Raw genomic sequence first — 18,173 nt, 5'->3', positions numbered from 1 at the left:
TCATTGTGAGGCAAAGAGGCAGTTATAAAATCTGAACCACACCTGCTTTCCACTCTCAAATAATCTGTTCAGATACTGCAGTGTGGCTTGAGCCTGTCTTTTATCTCCTTTTCTCAGCACTCTGGGAGCTCTTTGCCTTCACCAATACTTGGATTTGTGTACAGGAACGTTGGGAACCATTTTTTGTATATATCAATTCGTTATGTCATTTCAAAGATCTTATTTTTTCCACGCTTCCTAAGCATTAGCATGTCTAAACTTTAGAGAAGAGGGGGTGACTATTGGAAACATCCTACAGGAAGCCATAATTTATCAATTAAATGCTTGCAAATTTCTTCTAAACATGTTATGTTGAGCTCTCTGGAGACTGTAAAGAAGCTTATAGTAACAGCTTTTTTTGTCTTTTCTTTCTTTTTTTTTTTTCCAGTGGCTGGATGACTGAAATAATTTCAAGTCTGTTTTTACTAGAACCTGATCACCACCTGTTTGAGTGAAGAAATTGAGGACTGTTTGAAAGTAATGCCTTTGGCAACACATACACCTTGCTCGGTCTGTCTCACATCTTCATTTTATCATATAAAAGGCTTTTCCAAGTGTTGCCTGAGAACAGTGAAAACCTCATTATGAGCTGAAAACTGTTGGGGATTTCAGTGTTGATAATGAAAATCTTATTTATGGAATTGCTGAATACGCATATAAAGTCTTAAAAGCAGCAGCCTACTAGATGAAATAATAGTCCAAGGGAAAAGGAGTAATGTAATTACATCATTCCTGTTTTATAATGGTGATTTTCTTGCATGGTCATATTGAAAGAGAGTCAGAGAACTGTAAGGTGCAGTTGTTTCTGGCGTCTCACAGGCTGGTTTCAGGACTCGCATAAGTTTGCTGTCCAGTTAATATTTTGGTAGTATGCAAAAGGTGTGATCTGTCAGAGATTGCTGAAAATGTGGAAGCATTTTTCTGCCTTTAGGGTCATGTAAGAAAAGGTGTAAACCCCCACTAGAGAAGGAAGAAGAAAATAAATATGGATCAGGAAACTCATATCATTTTCTAAAACTGGGCTAGGTCCTCTCGTGGGTTGTGCTGTAAATACATGGTAATGAAATATATGGTAAATACAGCTTTTCTGCGACTAAACCCATCAGATACATGAAAAGCCAGGACATGTTTACCAGGGAAATATGCCCTGTAAGGGAATAAAAGCTATATAGTTTCCTAACTCTGTTTCATTACATGCTTTTATTCCACTGAAATCAGTAATCATGTCAGAATAGAGCTAGTAAAATATGATGGGACATAAGGGCCTTTAATACCAGCCTCTCTGCCTGTCTGTCCTTTTATATGGCACCTCCCAACACAGTGTCTGAGTGCAGAGTTCTTCACCCTCATCTGATTTAAAACTTAAAATGGATGCGGCAGAGACCTCTCGTCCAGAGTAAACTGCTCAAGATGAATCAGCTGCTCAGATTGGCCTCACAGAAATGATAATGGGGTTCTGTGTTCACAGCTGAGTTATTTAAACTGTCTGATTTGGTCCACGGCTTCCTTGGACATTAATAGGTTGACTGCTATGTCGCTGAACTTGGTGCATGAGAGGTCAGCCTTTGAAAAGCTAAATAAGGTAAGTGCAAGCTGCAGCGTGTTCCCAGCGATGCCGCGCACTCCCCACGCTCCCAAAGCCCCCTGGAACCACTACTGCTCCTCAGCATCTTCCCATATCTGATTGCAAAGTGGTGGATCCTTGGATCGATGCTTTGATTTTGATCTCCCCTCCACCAGGAGATTCGGGGTTGCTCACATGTTATAAACACATGCTCCTGCTGGTGCATCTTGAGGGAGGAGGATTGAAAACTTCTTAGGAGGCAGCTTTTCATCAAATGCAGACTTAGATGAATTGGAAAGATTTCTCTGGACTACAGCAATTTTGCTGAAATTGCTGAGGAGCAGCATTATCAGGCAAGGGCACTCTTTCAATAAAGATAGGATGCTTCAGCTGACTTTTGTTTGATTATATTGTAAATTCTAACATGCTATTGTGGACACCTTGAAGCCATTAAAGCAAAATGAAGAATTCAAACAGTATTGAGATTAAATGTTTTCTACTGTCCCAAACAAAGCATAATTCAATTAAAGTACTTTTGATGATCTCTACGCTGCGGCAATTTCATTTTTGAGATATATTTCATCATTTAGATTAATACTCCTGCATGAAAGAAAAGCAAATTTTGGCATGCTGATATTTCCTGCAGACCCAGCAGCCCATGAGAGGGATTGGAAAATTCAGACTAAGAGCATCTCTCTCCTCTTTCCCCAAGCCCTCTCTTTGATGCAGGACCATGGCAGGGGGGAGAGGAGGGAGAAAGATAAGAATTGGGTTTATCATCTATAAATAGAGACAGCCCTTCACACTCACTTTCTTGAGAAGTTTTAGAGCACTAGGGGAAAGAAGAACAAAATAAATCTAAGAGACACTGGGAAAGTTCTGTACATTTCAGGAATGTTCAGAAGCAATGTTAACTCTGGCAGTCCAAGTTCAGAGGCTTATTCTTTAAAAAGACACCATCAATTAGTTTCTCAAGTTTAATTCTGTCCTGTGTCAACCAGCTGGGAAGTTTGTTGAGCAATAAGCATAAATGGTTTGGGGAATATAAATCATTGCCCCTGACATCCAGGGAAAGTATTACTCCTTGTTCTACTGACATGGTTGTAGGTTCTACATATTCCTTGTGCAGAATCTTGGGCAGAATCAGCAGCTTGGTTCAGGCCTAGATTTTTAGATTATGGGAGTTACATGCTGAAAGAAATTGTTAGGAAATTTAGCAAAGAAAGTTGTCATCACACTTTGACCTAAAATGGAATAAAACTGTCCACTGCTAAGGGACCTAATAGCAAACCTGTCAACATTACATTATAAATATTTTTAAAATAATTGTTTTATATGGGCTTTGCTATACTGGATTTCTTCCTGCTTGGTTTTTTGTTTGCTTTTTTTTTTTCGCATAGGTGAAGAGGATGTGGAAAATAGACCATACATGGAAATCTGTGAATCCCATGCTGGCATCTGTATTAAAGGATCATTTTGTGGGAGGTAGGCAAATAGGCGATAGCTGGTGTTGATTAAAAACAGTCTTATGTTTAAAAAAAGATAACAAAAAGCCTGTCCTCTAAACCAACAAGCAAGTGTCACCCAAGCCAGGAAGCTCAAAATCAACAAAATAAACCTTATTCCAAAAGCTGGATTTGGTTATTAATTGACTGCTTTCCTACCAATAAGAGCACACTTTCAGGCTGGTGGGCCCGATGAGAGGTCCTTGAAAGCCCAAACTGAACAAGCATGTGAAATATTTAAGGCCACATTTTTATATTTATTAAAAACAGCCTAAATAATTAAACTAGTTGATTCACTAGTGGCTTTCAGGCTCATGCCCAGAGTGAAAGGTCATGACCTGACATACCAGGGCCCCACTTGGTACCGATGATTGACAGGAAAAGGAAATAAGTTGATATCTTTCACGTGGGAATCACAGCTTGTAGCAACTATGAGCAAGTGGGCTATTTGGACTTTGTGGGAAAACTTAATTGTGTTATTATTCAAAATCTTCGTTCCCAAAGTTGGTTCAATGGTGATTTATTTACTTATGTGATAAAACAGCTGTGTACTGTAATAAAATACAGGTCACTTGCTGATGTTTAGTGCACAAAAGTGAGGATATGTTTGGTTTCTTTTACTTTGAACTTACAATCAAACTAGGCAGCAGGGATGACTGAATTATTAGGAATTTTCTGTTAGTGTATTGGAAATATTTAATGTTCTCATCATAGTATATATTCTTCAGTGCTTGGTTATGGAGAAGGAGGAAGGCACCATACACTGAAATATGAGTGCCTCTCCACCATATGCTTTCATTATTTCTTTATAATGATAAAAAGGGGCTGCATTCAGTCCCAGACAATGTCATGGCCCCAGAGATTTCAGTGGCCTGCAGAAAAAAGGAGAAAAAAGCATTTATGATATGAATGAGGATTTGAAATGGCTTTTTTAAAAAAGGCCTAAGATCCACTTTCACCCTAAATTCTGAAATCACTTGAAAGATGTCTAGATGCGGGTTTGAAGAATAGCAACTTTCCACCAGGCTCTGTTTTATATGCAGGATCGCTGCCATCTTCACCAGGCTTTGTTTGGAGGTCAGATAATTGTACCAAGCAATAGGTCACAGTCTAACTTCACATATTGTGTGATTTGTTCTAGCAGTGAACCCTGTCATCTTGATCCAGAGGACGTATTCTTTGCCCCAGTCATTTACAAGTTAGCCAAGTGATGCACTTTTGTTTATCATGCCGAGCTGAGAAGTTCAGTGGGTTTTGTATCAGCTGCCCTGTCACTGTGCCTTTCTGCTCATTCCTCAAAATGTGGGCACAACATGAACTGGGCCAGGGTGCAGCTCCATACCACGCTCCAGGGATTTTGTATCCTTTTCCAGAAATGCCATGCACTGCCAGATCCTGCAGCCCTGTGTCTGGGCTGTTGGATGATAGCAGTCCATTAAAAGTCCCATAAAGCCAAAAGTAGTTTTTACCCCGGAGCAGGCCATGGTGGGGAAGGTTTGCACGTTTCAGCTCAGTGTGACATCACATTTTGGGTGATAAGGCAGGCCGTGCTGGCATTTCCCTCAGATTATCTTCACTTCTTTTCCTACTCTTTCGTCATATCTTATTCTTAGTTCAGAGCAAAGCAGCTCTGCTTGGGAAGCTTTGGAAACTCTGCCACTTGTTCCACAACCACCAGGAGAATTTTAAGCCTTAAAATAATCTGATTCTAACACCAGTAAATAAGCTCAGTTGCACAGTAAATCAAGATAAAAGTTGCTTCACAGACTAAGAGCTGGTGGTATTTCTTTTGCGTTGTTTTGACGTTATTTCTTCATATTTAACATCTGGCAATAGTGCATGGTATTTTACCAATAGCACAGACATCAGATCCTGCCACAGGAGTGCAGGTCTGTGATAAGTAAATCATAATCACTGACTGAGAAAGGAAATCAAGAAAAATGGGTCCAGGGGCAAAAACATTCTCAAAATTGAAAACCTTTCTGCAGCGATACCAACCTGCTTCCTCTGAACATTTGAGCAGAAGGGGGAGGTACTCAGCTCTCTCAGTACTTTATGTGCATTCCTTGTCCTGAATGGAAAAGGCCATGATTAACCCAAATCCAGCCAATTTCTAGAATTTATTCACTTGCAAAATGGAGATACTACAAACTGGAGACCAGCTATCACCAGAGCTGTCGATGAAGTACCAGCTGCAGATATGTGGAAACTTGTCCCCTGTGTTAGAGGCTACAGTGTGACCTTGCATGGCCCATGAAAGTGTTTAAAAATCATGATGACACTGGGTTCTGACTGACTTTGTCTAGATTCAGCCTGAACATCAAGAGGAAAAAGGCTCTGTGTCCCGTGCCAATTCTCTGATCTTTCCATTCCTCTCCTCCTCCCCACCTCCAGGCTCTGTGTCTCAGCAGCTCCCTGAAGTGAGCACCATGACATGAATCTGGAAGTGAAGAAGCCCACAACTCTTCAGAAAAGAGCAGTTATTCTTAGCTTTGTTTTGCTGATGTTTTTCTTTCTTTTTTCCCCCTTCTTTTTTTAAAGAAAACAGAAAGCCTGCCAAACTTTGGGATCTTTGATGTGCTTTGGAAAGAGAAACAATGCTATCTATCCAAGTCGTCTGAAGGGAACAAAAATATGTCATTACTTGAGAAGAACAATCAATACATTTCACAATTAAAGATGGTCAAAAGTTTTTAATGTTTTTCTGGAAATTGTTTATTAAGAAAATTTCCGAGATATTTGACCATTTAACTTTCCTTGAGAAAAGGTCCTGATTTATAAGGTAGGTGGAAAGGCAGGAGGGGGAAGAAGGACGAAGATGCTGATATTTGCTGTAGAATATTCAATAATCCAATGTCTCAGGGGGGATATCCTTGACCCCATCCAAGCTTTTCTTCTGTCAGTTTGGATTGAGTACGTGAACCTGCCTCATCCGTTTTATTCATCCTACTTCAGGCTGAGCAAAACAGTTGGGTCATAAAGGCAGTATCTGTTCTGTACTGTTTGTTTGTTGATTCATCTTTCAGTGGACATGTTGCTTTGTAAAACTCTTCAGCTGTAAATGAGACACTGACTTCATTGTCTCATACTTAGGAGATTTGCTTTAGATGGAAGCGTCCCAGGTTGGAGTCTTTGGCCAGTAAATATAGGGAAGCTTTTGAAGCTGCAGCCTTGGAAGTCATAACCTAATAACTAAACTTCTGTTTGCCTTCTGTTTTTAAGTTTTCTCCTCCATCACCCCAACAAATCTTGAAAAAGCTGATTTATGCAATGAGAGTTTTTGACATTTTTATTAAGTCCAGGCACTTAATAAAGATATTCTTTCTGCAATGTGATCAAATTGAGGTAAAGAAGCACTTGTGCTATTTCTCTCTTCTTACTGAAGTTTTTAACAGATTTTCTTTTTTGCCTTCCTGTGACAGGGCCTGTTACATCATTTCCATGATCTGCTCTCACCTTCCACTGCAGTGGCCGTATGGGAAATGCATCTGCTTCTACAACCGAGCTTTAAAGAGGTTTCTATCTATATCTACTATTTCAGCTCCAGTTAAAAAAAAAAAAAAAAAAAAAAAAAAAAAAAAAAAAAAAAAAAAAAAAAAAAAAAAAAAAAAAAAAAAAAAAAAAAAAAAAAGAGTAGAAATTAGACATAGACTGCAAATAACAGGGAATGTTGCTTGAGGTTGGTATGAAGATGCTTGTTCTCTCATGCTAGACTTACTCCATGGATTGGGCTGGTTTACTTGGAAAGATCAGGGAAACCTAGAATGGTTTGGGTTGGAAGTGAGCTTAAAGATCATTTTGTTCCAAGCCCCCTGCCATGGGCAGGGAAGATTACTCCCTACCTCAAGTTCAGACCACTTAACTGTGAGAAAGATAAAGAGGCCTGACTTTTAGAAGAAAAGCGTTGTTTATTTCTTGAAAGTTTCTTAGTTTGACTTTGGATAGCCAAAAATTCGAGATTCTGCAATATCTAATCACCCTGTGAAAGTCCAGGCCAGGATTTCAAACTTTGAGGATAGCAAGCAAATGCCTTAAATTAGAGGTTTCAATTAGAGAATATTAAATTCTCACCTGTAACAGGAGATGTTTTAGTAGAAATGGGAATAGCCAGGTGGGAGTAATTGGTTTTGGAAGAGTCAAACGTGGGGGCTCTGCCCAGCACTTTCTTTTATTATGGCTGTTTTCCTTCCACAGCTCAAGAAAACTCATATTCATGCACAGCCTTACACTTCACTGGGATTCCCTGACTTGGAGACTGTCAGCATTGGCTTATTATACAAGCTCTTTGTTTTATCCTATACAATATATCTCACCATACACAATTTGGCCTCTTAACATGCCGTGAAATATTTCAAGGGCTTGTTGCTGGAAAACGTCGTCTCTCCTCGCTGTGATTTGTGCGGCCGCGGCTGCATTTTCCTGACAGCTTATAATGATTCGTGGTGGGTTGCAATACAATGAACTCATGCTGCAGAACAGCACACTGAAAAAGATCTTTCAAATTATTGTTCCGGTGCAAAAGGTGCCCAATCACCTTCCACCTGCGGATTAGTCGGTTGCTATAGGAACACACTGTAGCTTTTCAGTGCTGCGCCACTGTAGTGCCCAGATTACTGACTCTGACAAACACAATAGGGGGAAAGAATCACGGGTTATTAGTGCTGCTGCTGATGTGATGTTACAAACCTGGGGTGGCACAGAGCAGATGAATAGAGCAGGAGCCTTGAAATGCGAAGGACGGGAGGAGGAGAGGGAGAAGAGTGAAGTGGAGCTAAAGTCATCGCTACGGAAATGTTGTCTTTGATCTCATCTTCCACTCTGAATAGGTATTTTCATAATATAATGCCAAATGCAAGCAATGCTGTAACTGATGGCAGAGCCACTGGTCATGTCTTTATGTTAGTAGGGGGCTGCTCCTCCTCTCTTCCCTTTTCTTCCAGTGAGTACTGAAATCTGAACCTTTTCATTCCTGCAGGATTAACTCTGACCAAGGTCAGAGCAACTAGTCACCAATATTCTTCATGGGTGAGTCAGGCCTCCTGCATCCCCGGGAAATATCACCTGGAACATCCACCTACGCACAGGACTTTAAGAGGGAATTTTGCAGCATCAGAAACACGGAGTGAACAGCTGAGATCAGGTCTTTGTCTACTTTGGTGGCCATAACTGAGACTCAGGAGTTTATGCTGCTGAGCACCCTCCTGCAGAGCGAGCTGCCTGTGTGTTTCAGAGGGGAGAAATAACTGCTTGCAGCTCTGATTTGTAGATGGTCTAAAATTCCCAGAAACAGTTTTGCTACCACTTGTGCTTGGGCAGGGTGAAGCGGAGGAATAAAATATATACTTGTCCACTGCTTGTGTGCCTTGAGCAAAACAAGCTGTGTTTAGTCACAAGTTCACCAGATGGTACTCTGGGGGTTATTGCTGTTATATTACATTACTGCAATATATTAGACAAGGCACAGTGATTCATTCCCTCTCCTCAGTGCTTTTGGAGGCTGTTCTCCTCCCAACGGAAGCACAGCTGACCCTGCTGCTCATGACCCTTGGGACCCCTGTGGGCTCCTGTTGGTGCATGGGCAGGAAGCACCAAATGTCCCAGCACCAGTGGTGACACCAAACCTTACAGAAGACCTGTCTTACACGCAGCTCTGTGCCCAGAGAAGTGACTCCACTTTCTGATTTGAGCCAGCTGATTTGGGACATCATTTTCAACCCTGGGTGCCTCCTCCCTCCTCCCGTGCTCCAACCCCACTTGTTTTGCCTTCACATTGGACCCTCCCTGACCTTGCAATTGGACCCACATGACCCTCTAAGCAGGGAAGTGGCCTCTCTCAACCCCTTGTTTGCAAAATGGACTGGAGTACAGAGTTTGCACTGTACTTGTAGAGCCCAAGAACTATCAAAACACCACAGAGAGGTATTGTTTTCCTCCACTTCTGTTACTCTGTAGGCTGAAACCCTCCATCCAGTGAATTATGTGCTGGCTGACACCTAAGAACCCGTCCTGGACTGGTGCCACATGTACATGCAGGGCATAGGTGCTGCTGTTGGTCAGCTGGACGGCCCCTGGGACCATCTGCCACCCCTCTTTGGCCTCCCTGTCTCCACCATTATGTTCACTGACCAGCTGCTTTTCCTCACTGCCCTTGACAAAGCTCCCAAGCCACAGTCAACCCTTGCTATGAGAGGAGACAAAGAAATGCCACAGCCACTCACTCTCCCAATGGCCTTGAGCTTCTGGTGCTCTGAGGCCGTGCCCTGATCCCAGGTTTCCTTCTGCTATCCAGCGCTCTCCTCATGGTGCCACGACACTGACTAGCATCCCCAGTGCTCTCCCCTAGTCACAAGCTCAGGATCAAAATATACTTCAGTTTTGCCTGAGCCATCTAAAAGAGTGATGGAACAGGTTGGTCTGAACGTGCTTGGATGAGAATTTCACCACAGGCATTACTGTAATTTCAGGCAACTTGAAAACTGCAAATTGGGCCCTCTGTCCCTTAGATTATGCTTTTCATTTTATGATCCTCTGGAGGAAAATTAATTTCCTGGGCTGAACTCCTGTCTGCAGATTTAGACGGACAGAACACACTCTGCCTGTTTAGTTTTAAGTGGCTTCAAATGGGGACGTAGAAGGGAAACTGAGAGAGACACCTGACCAGGGAAGTATGGAAACCTAGCTCCAATAAAATAATGGGAAAATCCTCCATCACCATCGTCATAGGTGTACATGACCTTAGCAGAGCTCAGGAGTGCTATGGGAACAGCAGTACTACACTCCTGTTTTGCCTTATTTTTTTATCAACAATGTTCTCCTCCACTCTGACGTCAGCTTCAAGATTGCTCGCTGTGATGTGCTGCACCTTTCATATTTTCTTTCCAGTCATAATATTGCTTCAGTCGTAACCTCAGCACTTTGAGGAATAATTGTCCCTGACAAGGGGGTGAATCACTGGCAGAGAGTTGATAAGCATTACATACAGATGACAGAAGTCAGGACATATCGGATTACCGCTGTGAATATAATAAAAGAGAGCCTAAACACTTTGGCAGCTCAAAGACAAGCCATTTCATAACTCTCTAGTGGGGCTATTATCTTCCATTTACTGCCACTGATAACCAGGTTGCAACTGTCTCCCTAGGATCTAGTTACAATTCACTTAACACTTAGAGGACCAGACATATTGGAGGACACTCAGATGAGGATAATTTCTTAAAGATCATTTATTTTTAAATTTTTATCTTCCTTGCTTCCCCTCTTTATAGTGCGATAAGAACCTAAATCAGGAAGCTTTGAACTTCTTTGGGGAAAGGAGAGTTCATGGTCATCTTCCCTTTAATCTTTCACTCCTGAGTTTCTTTTGAAGCCAGTTATTCATATCCAGCTGAATAAGTGACAAGCAGGTTTCCACCTCTGTTACTCTTGTAATACATGCACCCAGACCTAAAAGCTTGTTCTGATACTGACTCCATTAGGTTTACACGTAGGTGTTAGGGTTTTATTTTTGCAGCCAGGAAGGGGCACCTGAGCTTACAAATCGGGGTGTTGGTGTGTATCAGTAACACATAATTCACAGCAGTGCCAATTACAATCCACACTGGTGGAATCTGGATACAGATGATATTTATATGCACTACATGAGATTTTGTTTCTAAACCTCACTGCCTAAGAGGAGGTTAACACTTCATACTCCAAGATACCAAAGTTCTCTCTTTTAGGCTAAAGAAAAAAAGAATTACTTGGCTATGGCAGAAATGTGGCAAATCACCTATGACTCTCCTTACTAGCAAGCACACCACTGAGAAATATTTATTAATCTTAGGGATTAAACCCTCTATGTGTGAAGGGAAACTCTGTATTCTGCAAACCTTTCCTCCTGCATCCACACCATGATCAACAAACATAAGCTGTGCTCAGCTTTCAGCATCTGAGGTGTTCTCAGATGCAGGACAAAAGTTGATTCACCCTTTCTCAGGCTGAAGACTGGAGCCTTTTTTTCTAAGTTTGGCTGCACAAATCCATTCTAGTCTACCAGAACCCCCTTCACAGCCACTGGAGGAGGAATATCTTTGCCAAAGATGGATCAGGATGATGGGAGGACAAAAGCTCAGTGCTGTTGGCAACTCAGAGGTTGTGCATTTATAAATGTACCCCTTATCCCATGAAAAAGTGTTCTTCTTACATTCCCATCACTGGAAGCTCTTCAAAGAAGCCTCTTTATATGTGTTTGAAGGGCCAGATTTGGTGATCTAAAGACTAAAACATCCTTCTGTTACTTACTTCTTTAACTCACAGTGCAAACTTTACATCTTAGCTGGCCAAAAATAGGTCCTTACTGCTTTATATATACCAGCCCAAATCTATTTTGGAGAGAAATTGTACCAGGCTTTCTTAAACTGCAAATAATAAACAATGCTTAATTGCCTTTCAGTATGATTTGCATCCCCTCTTGATTTTTCACAGCACAAGTCCTCTTCTGCTACAAGGAACCTGTAAAGAACAACAGCAATTAAGGAGGGAGGAAAAAAGTTCATTCGTTGTTGAAACAGTAATTCGAAGTTGTTTTCTCCTCAGGACTTCTGGATCTTACCACTGACTTTCTAGCAGCCAGGGAAAGCCAGGTGAATCCCTCTCTGCCCTGCTTTATCCATCTGTAAAATAAGCATGGTCAATCTTACCTGCTCCACTACTTCATCACGTGGTGCACCCAAGTAATATCTGTAAATTGCTGTAAGATGTTGAGATCAAGGGAATTCTGTGAGTGCCAAGTGTTGTTGTTGTTATTGTACTAACAATGTTGGCTGTTTTCACTGTTCATATGGTAGCCTGGCTGGAATTGGGCAGGAAGCCCAATAATACCAACAACCAACAAGAAACTAAAATAAAATGTTTTACTTAATGAGAGCCTCTGTTTAATCAGAAGCCTGTGTAATTATGTCACAGAGGGCTAAGGATCTAATGTTTTCCTGATACATTTGCTTTTAAAGGGACTATTAACCTGGCATATTTCAAGATGATAAGCTGCTTCTCTGTTCAGTTCCAGTTATTTTTTTCTGCATTCCCTGGTGAGTCCAGAGAGAACCTGAGAGTCAGAGGATTTTTCTTAATTGCACAATAACTATCTTGTATGTCTGATGCTGAAGTATTTTCTAAAGGCGCAGGTTATTAGTCCTGAGTTGGATGGGTTTGCAAGAGAATTCAGATGCTGAATTTATTCTGGTTTGGCTCCTCTAAGGCATGGCATACATTACAGAAAGCCCTTAGTATTCCTGCCTGAAACAGTCAATATTCTCAGCAAGCAATTTGATCAGGAAGAAGGACTAAAACTATGCCTTACCTTGAAACAAATAAATCTTGGTTTAAGTATTAAAGATTGGTTTTGGCTTACTTCTAAATGTTATGTTTCCATCCACATTTTGCAAGATCTGTGCACATATCTGTCTGGTTAGTTCTTTTCATATGTTTTGAAGAGAATAATAAGCAAAAAGCTCTTTATCTCCTAAAGATCACGGTCTTAAGAGATGTTAAACATCAGTCCATATTGAGATTCCAGGAAACATATTTATGCTGCATGAGATGGAGAAAATTACTTTGTCATATGCATGAGATTCTCTGATCTACCTCTCTGTTAACAGATTGGATAAAACACATTATGTCCACATCTTGGAGATGTTTGATCAGTTCTGTTCTTGAAGATTTGAGTGTGAAAGATCCCATGGGCCCTCCAGGGAATTTATCCCAACATTTTGCTGGTAAGGGCATTTGCTAATATCCAAGCAGGCCCTTCCAGGACAAGTTTTGGTTTGCCACAGTGAGGAGGGAAGACACCCCATTGGCTTCCCCTTTCTCTTGTAAGTAGCCACAAACACAAACCTTGTGTTTATGGTGTGGTGACATTTACTGGGTCTTTGTTCAAACTCTTTTACAGTGTGGTTTGGGTTTGTGTTTAGATGTGAGAATGGTGAGGATTGGATACCTTTTTCATGCAGTATGGTAGTCCTACCTGTTCCTTGATTGCTGCAAATTGCTTTTGAAAGGAAAAAAAAAATGGAAGCAAAAAAGATATACCTCCTTTTATATCAGCTATTGGCCACATGGGAATTTGGTAGGAAGGAAAGAGTTAATAATATTATTATCAGGTCAGCAACTTTGAAAAGCTCTTCCACTTTGAAAACCATTTTCTTAATTATTTTAAGTTAACACTTAAATGCATAGAAAAAAATCACATGTAATCTGAAACCCCAGACTTGGGGACAGGACTGGATTGAGATAACATTAAAGATTTTATTGCTGTTACATTATAAATTATTTCTATTATGACGGCCCTATGGGTATTACATTCTGTCAGTTCGCTTTCACTGTTACATCACTTAATGTTATTAACACACTTTAGGGTATAACATTACAGTTTTATTGTGGAAACCTTAAACACTTACATCCAAAGTACTGAATCGAGTTATTATCCTAGCTGACCAGATCTGGTCTATTATCATTTTATCACTCATAAAAACCTGTGATTCAATTTGATTTAACACTTGAGGAAAAACCATGGCTCATATATGCTTAAACCTAGTTGCAATATTAATACAAAGCAACACATGGATGACTTCATTTTATTAAAGTTGAGGTAGCCCTGGGAATTGCATTTATGATTTTTATGCCACATGAGAAATTTGATCTGACCTGTTGCCATTTGTGATTCTCCAGTAAACTGATAAGGTTTTCTTACCAGTATATTAAAGAATTGTGAACGTTTTACCTTCCTTACTGCATTCATTATACCCTCAGAAACCATAAATTTCTCATAATGCCCTAACCATGGAAAAAGGTGCTCTCCCTGTCTTGGAGTCCTACCTTGTAGACTGGAAAAATGTTGCACTTTGAAAGGCAAACTGAGTTTAATATTGGAAAAAAATTAGCCCCTAGTTTCTGTGTAGACACTTCTGTGCAAAATGACTCTGTTGTCCTCTGTGTAGTTCAAAAAAGTTCTTTAACCCTTGCACAATATTTAGGGGAGAAGTTGTTCTACTGAAGCCACTGGTCAGCGTTGTGCAGACAATTACTGGTTTTGGTTTGTTGGCTGTGTTTGCTGCCACTGCCTGAAATATTTAAGATCTTATTTAGGTTATCTGTTGTGTCCTTTGAGGAGAAGACCAAGAACTGTATGTGAAATTTAAAATGTCAAAATGAAATGTTTCATATGTTCCTCTTCAGGGGAAGGGAGAAGACAAGACTCTGCCAGTGTAGAAGAGCAGTGCTGAATGACCTTAGCAAGGAGTTCTGCTCCTGCAGCCTGATTCCCACCAGAGTCAGAGGAAGGGGTTTGCTCATCCAGGAGTTCACTGATGCAGTGACATTGCCAGCCAGGAGGGTGGATGCGCTGAACCCACCAGCCCCGCTCTGTGCCATGCGCACAAAATCACCGTGGCAACAGAGCTGACAGCTTGGAAACAGCAGCTGCTGCTTAATGGAAAACATTAGAAAAATAACTCATTCTAGATCTCTGTCCCCTCTCTGCATTTTCCTATTTATCACCAAAAAAAAGTGTTCTACAACCGCCACCCAGAACTTTTAAAAGCTTCAAGGTGTAAGGGTTGGACACACAGGTGTGCAGGCAAAAAGGTGAGTTTCAAAAGCCAAAAAAAAATGTCTGTGTAATTCCAGCACAGACATTTTTCTTCTTCAGCCACTGCTAAATTGTTTGCCACTGAACAAGTGGGCCTATGTGCATCTTGTGGGAGTGGTGTGGATGTACAATTATTTATTCTTGCATCAAACATGGGGACGGCCAAATGTGTGTTAAATTCCAAGTCAGCATTTTTGGTTATTGCTGCTTGAAGTATCTCTGGTTCTGCTCAGAGCTGGGCTCACTGGAAAGGAGTAAGTATCCTAAGAAAAACGAACAACTGTCTCTGGTAAAATCTCCTCCTTTTTATTTTTTAATAAAAACAAATACCAACTTCTTTTTTTTCTTCTGTTGCAAGTGTTCTGGAAAAGTCCAGTAAAGACAACTCTAAGGCAGCTTCCCTGGGTAAAAACCAAATCAAAGTAATGCTACATCACCATGTGAAATAACAAATTAGGTAGAGAGACATTAACTGGTGTCATTCATCAGTCTGAAGTGATACGATTTATAACAGGATAATAATGGCCATAGTTGTATAAGTAGTAAAGGTAAAATTACATCATGACTTGCATTAGCAGTATGAGATTATATCCTGATTAATGCACAATTAACTTGTCATGGGTACAACGCATGTGTTTGTAGGTGGCCAGATGGGTTACGCCACATCTCATGCTCACATGTGTAGCATTTATCACTTTCTCCTTATCTCCCAAAATTAGATGGCTACATCCACTACAATCTTTAGACACCTCACTGCCTTGATGCAGAACCATCTGACATCAGGGTACAGCTAAGAAACCCTTGGAGATGACCCCTGGGAAATCTTAAACAGATGCATGAGTCCTGCTCCTCTCTACAGATCTGGGGCCTCATCCGTAGTTCCAAGGAGGCATCTCCGAGGTGAGAGCAGCAGCCTCAGCTGCTCTTCTGCTGGCAGGCACCACTCACCTGAGCTGCATATCACAGCTCCCACCCCCGAGAGAAAGCCCCCAACACCCTAAAGCACTCTGGGTGAGGGATCCCTTCTCTCTTTTATTCTAATTTTGCAGGGGAAAATAATTAAGCTGCAGGGACAACTGAGAAGGATTTTTACTTTTAATTGCAATTACTGAGGGAGGTGCTTCAACTTCACCTGAACTCCTCTGTAGGTGCAGAACTGGGTTATTTGTCCACGTGCTGACATGCAGGTTTGGTTATTCACACTCTCCCTCCCTCTGTTGTTCCTTTCTGCTGTTTGTCTGTGTGGCTGCAGATCTGGGTGCATGCAAACATGTATAAAGCAGTGAGGTGGTTGAAGGCAGACAAAGGGCCCCCTAGTTTTAATCTCTGTTCCATTGCAAACTCAATGTTTATCCTTGAGAAACTCATTTTAATTTCCCTTACCAGGTTTCTCAGTCTGAAGGGGGAGGGATATTACGTTGTTAGGCCGGCCTACCTCACACTGTATGAGATACCCAGTTAGATCTTTGAAGCTGTAAATTGCTAATTGATGACAGAACAGAACTTCTCAAAATAAATCAGATTTTTTTTTTTTTGCACACTTTTTACTAGTGAAGCCTACCAGAAAAGGTTGGCTCATTTTGATCCTTCCTGTGTTTCATTTTCATGTTAGATGGTACTCCCCAGTTCCAACACCAAATGATGGTCATTTTCCAACATTTCCAATTTAGAAGCAAAAGCTCATATAATAAGGATTATTCACACTCTCCCTCCCTCTGTTGTTCCTTTCTGCTGTTTGTCTGTGTGGCTGCAGATCTGGGTGCATGCAAACATGTATAAAGCAGTGAGGTGGTTGAAGGCAGACAAAGGGCCCCCTAGTTTTAATCTCTGTTCCATTGCAAACTCAATGTTTATCCTTGAGAAACTCATTTTAATTTCCCTTACCAGGTTTCTCAGTCTGAAGGGGGAGGGATATTACGTTGTTAGGCCGGCCTACCTCACACTGTATGAGATACCCAGTTAGATCTTTGAAGCTGTAAATTGCTAATTGATGACAGAACAGAACTTCTCAAAATAAATCAGATTTTTTTTTTTTTTTTTTTTTGCACACTTTTTACTAGTGAAGCCTACCAGAAAAGGTTGGCTCATTTTGATCCTTCCTGTGTTTCATTTTCATGTTAGATGGTACTCCCCAGTTCCAACACCAAATGATGGTCATTTTCCAACATTTCCAATTTAGAAGCAAAAGCTCATATAATAAGGAAAAAAATCTAATTATTTTCTTGTAGTGAAATGTCTTTTCCAGCTGACAATACTGAGCACTGGGATATAGGGCATCCAGCAGTTGGAAACATGCAGATTCTGAGTCCCATTTGTGCACGTCTTGAGTGTTCAAGAGAAAAAGGGAACCATGTTATGTTTGGATTCAGTTGTTAGAAAATTTTTATGTTCTTCAGAATGACTTCTGCTGAATAGAATTTAGCAAATAAATGCCTAATGAACATGCTTGTATCAAACATTTCCAGCACAGACAGTGCAGTTCATCATTTCCACCCCTGACAGTTTTGATTCTGGGATGATTAGCTAAGGATCAATTTTGGTGATACTTCTCCTGTCCAGAGTAGACACTTCACTCTGTAATGTATAAGGCATCTATTTTTGTTATTAGAAACACACTTTATTATGGCCTGATCTCAATTTTCAGTGTATCCTGAGAGATACCATCTAGCGATGATGCTACAGAAAGCCAGCCAAGACTTCATTTACGCAAGTAAAAATGAAAAGTGACATCAGCATCTATTTGAGCTGTAAGTTCTGATACAACAAAATTCAAGTAAGTTTTTACAACAGCTTTAATTCTGTGTTTGAGTGCACCCTAGGCCTTAGACTAGCCTAGGAGAGACCACAATCTGATGTTCTCCCTTTAACATGTAACGAAAAACTCATGTATTATTAAAAATAAAATCATTCTCTCTCATTCTTCAGGAGTGGTTTGTGTATCTCTTGAAGTACTTCAGGATGACAGAAGAGAGAGACTTTCAATTGCACCAGCTAAAATAACTGACTTGCTCTTCAGTTGGAAAAGTGAATTTAAGATTCAATGATCACTGCTTGCATTGTCCATTGGCAAAGACAGGAGGAAAACATAATTTCCTTTGTTAGCAATCTCACTGTTAAAAGGAAATGTCAAGTCTGAAAATGTAAATAGAGTAGACTTTGGGCATGTTGAGAATTCAGACAAAATACTTTGGGTTGAAGTAGTTAATTGGCAAGTCTGAAACATTTCAATGTTAAACCATTAAATGTAAGATAAAAAAAAAAGTAATTACATTTGAGACAGGCATCCACTTCAAACCCAGAAACAGAAAAAAAATCCCCTAAATTAAAAAGCCCAAATCAAGCCATTCCTTAGATAATGTTTTGAGGAGAAAAAAAAGAAAAAAAAATTCAATGGATTTCTCATTCCAAATTGGTACTCTTCTCAAAAAAAAAGAAGTTT

General features: G+C 40.5%; 1 long non-coding RNA gene across 9 annotated transcripts in view; it reads left to right on the top strand.

Moving 5' to 3' along the window:
* LOC108447289 overlaps window positions 1-17,653 on the top strand; it is a 144,811-nt gene extending 127,158 nt beyond the window's left edge. Inside the window, exons 2-8 of one of the 9 annotated variants that reach the window (XR_001862774.1) lie at window positions 428-549; window positions 1,561-1,621; window positions 3,004-3,088; window positions 5,650-6,623; window positions 8,084-11,729; window positions 12,744-12,959; window positions 14,323-16,414. This is a non-coding gene — a long non-coding RNA (uncharacterized LOC108447289). Of the gene's footprint in view, window positions 1-427; window positions 3,089-5,649; window positions 6,624-7,302; window positions 11,730-12,743; window positions 12,960-14,322; window positions 16,415-17,378 lie in introns of those variants that run through there. The other 8 variants (XR_001862762.1, XR_001862772.1, XR_001862768.1 and 5 more) reach the window with 8 other exon arrangements.
* The last annotated feature ends 520 nt before the right edge of the window (window positions 17,654-18,173 follow it).

The sequence above is a fragment of the Corvus brachyrhynchos genome, unplaced genomic scaffold (assembly GCF_000691975.1).
Source record: "Corvus brachyrhynchos isolate BGI_N302 unplaced genomic scaffold, ASM69197v1 scaffold200, whole genome shotgun sequence".
NCBI classification, from domain to species: domain Eukaryota; kingdom Metazoa; phylum Chordata; class Aves; order Passeriformes; family Corvidae; genus Corvus; species Corvus brachyrhynchos.
The sequence above is the reverse complement of the archived record's forward strand: the minus strand, read 5'-3'. Positions and strand labels throughout refer to the sequence as shown.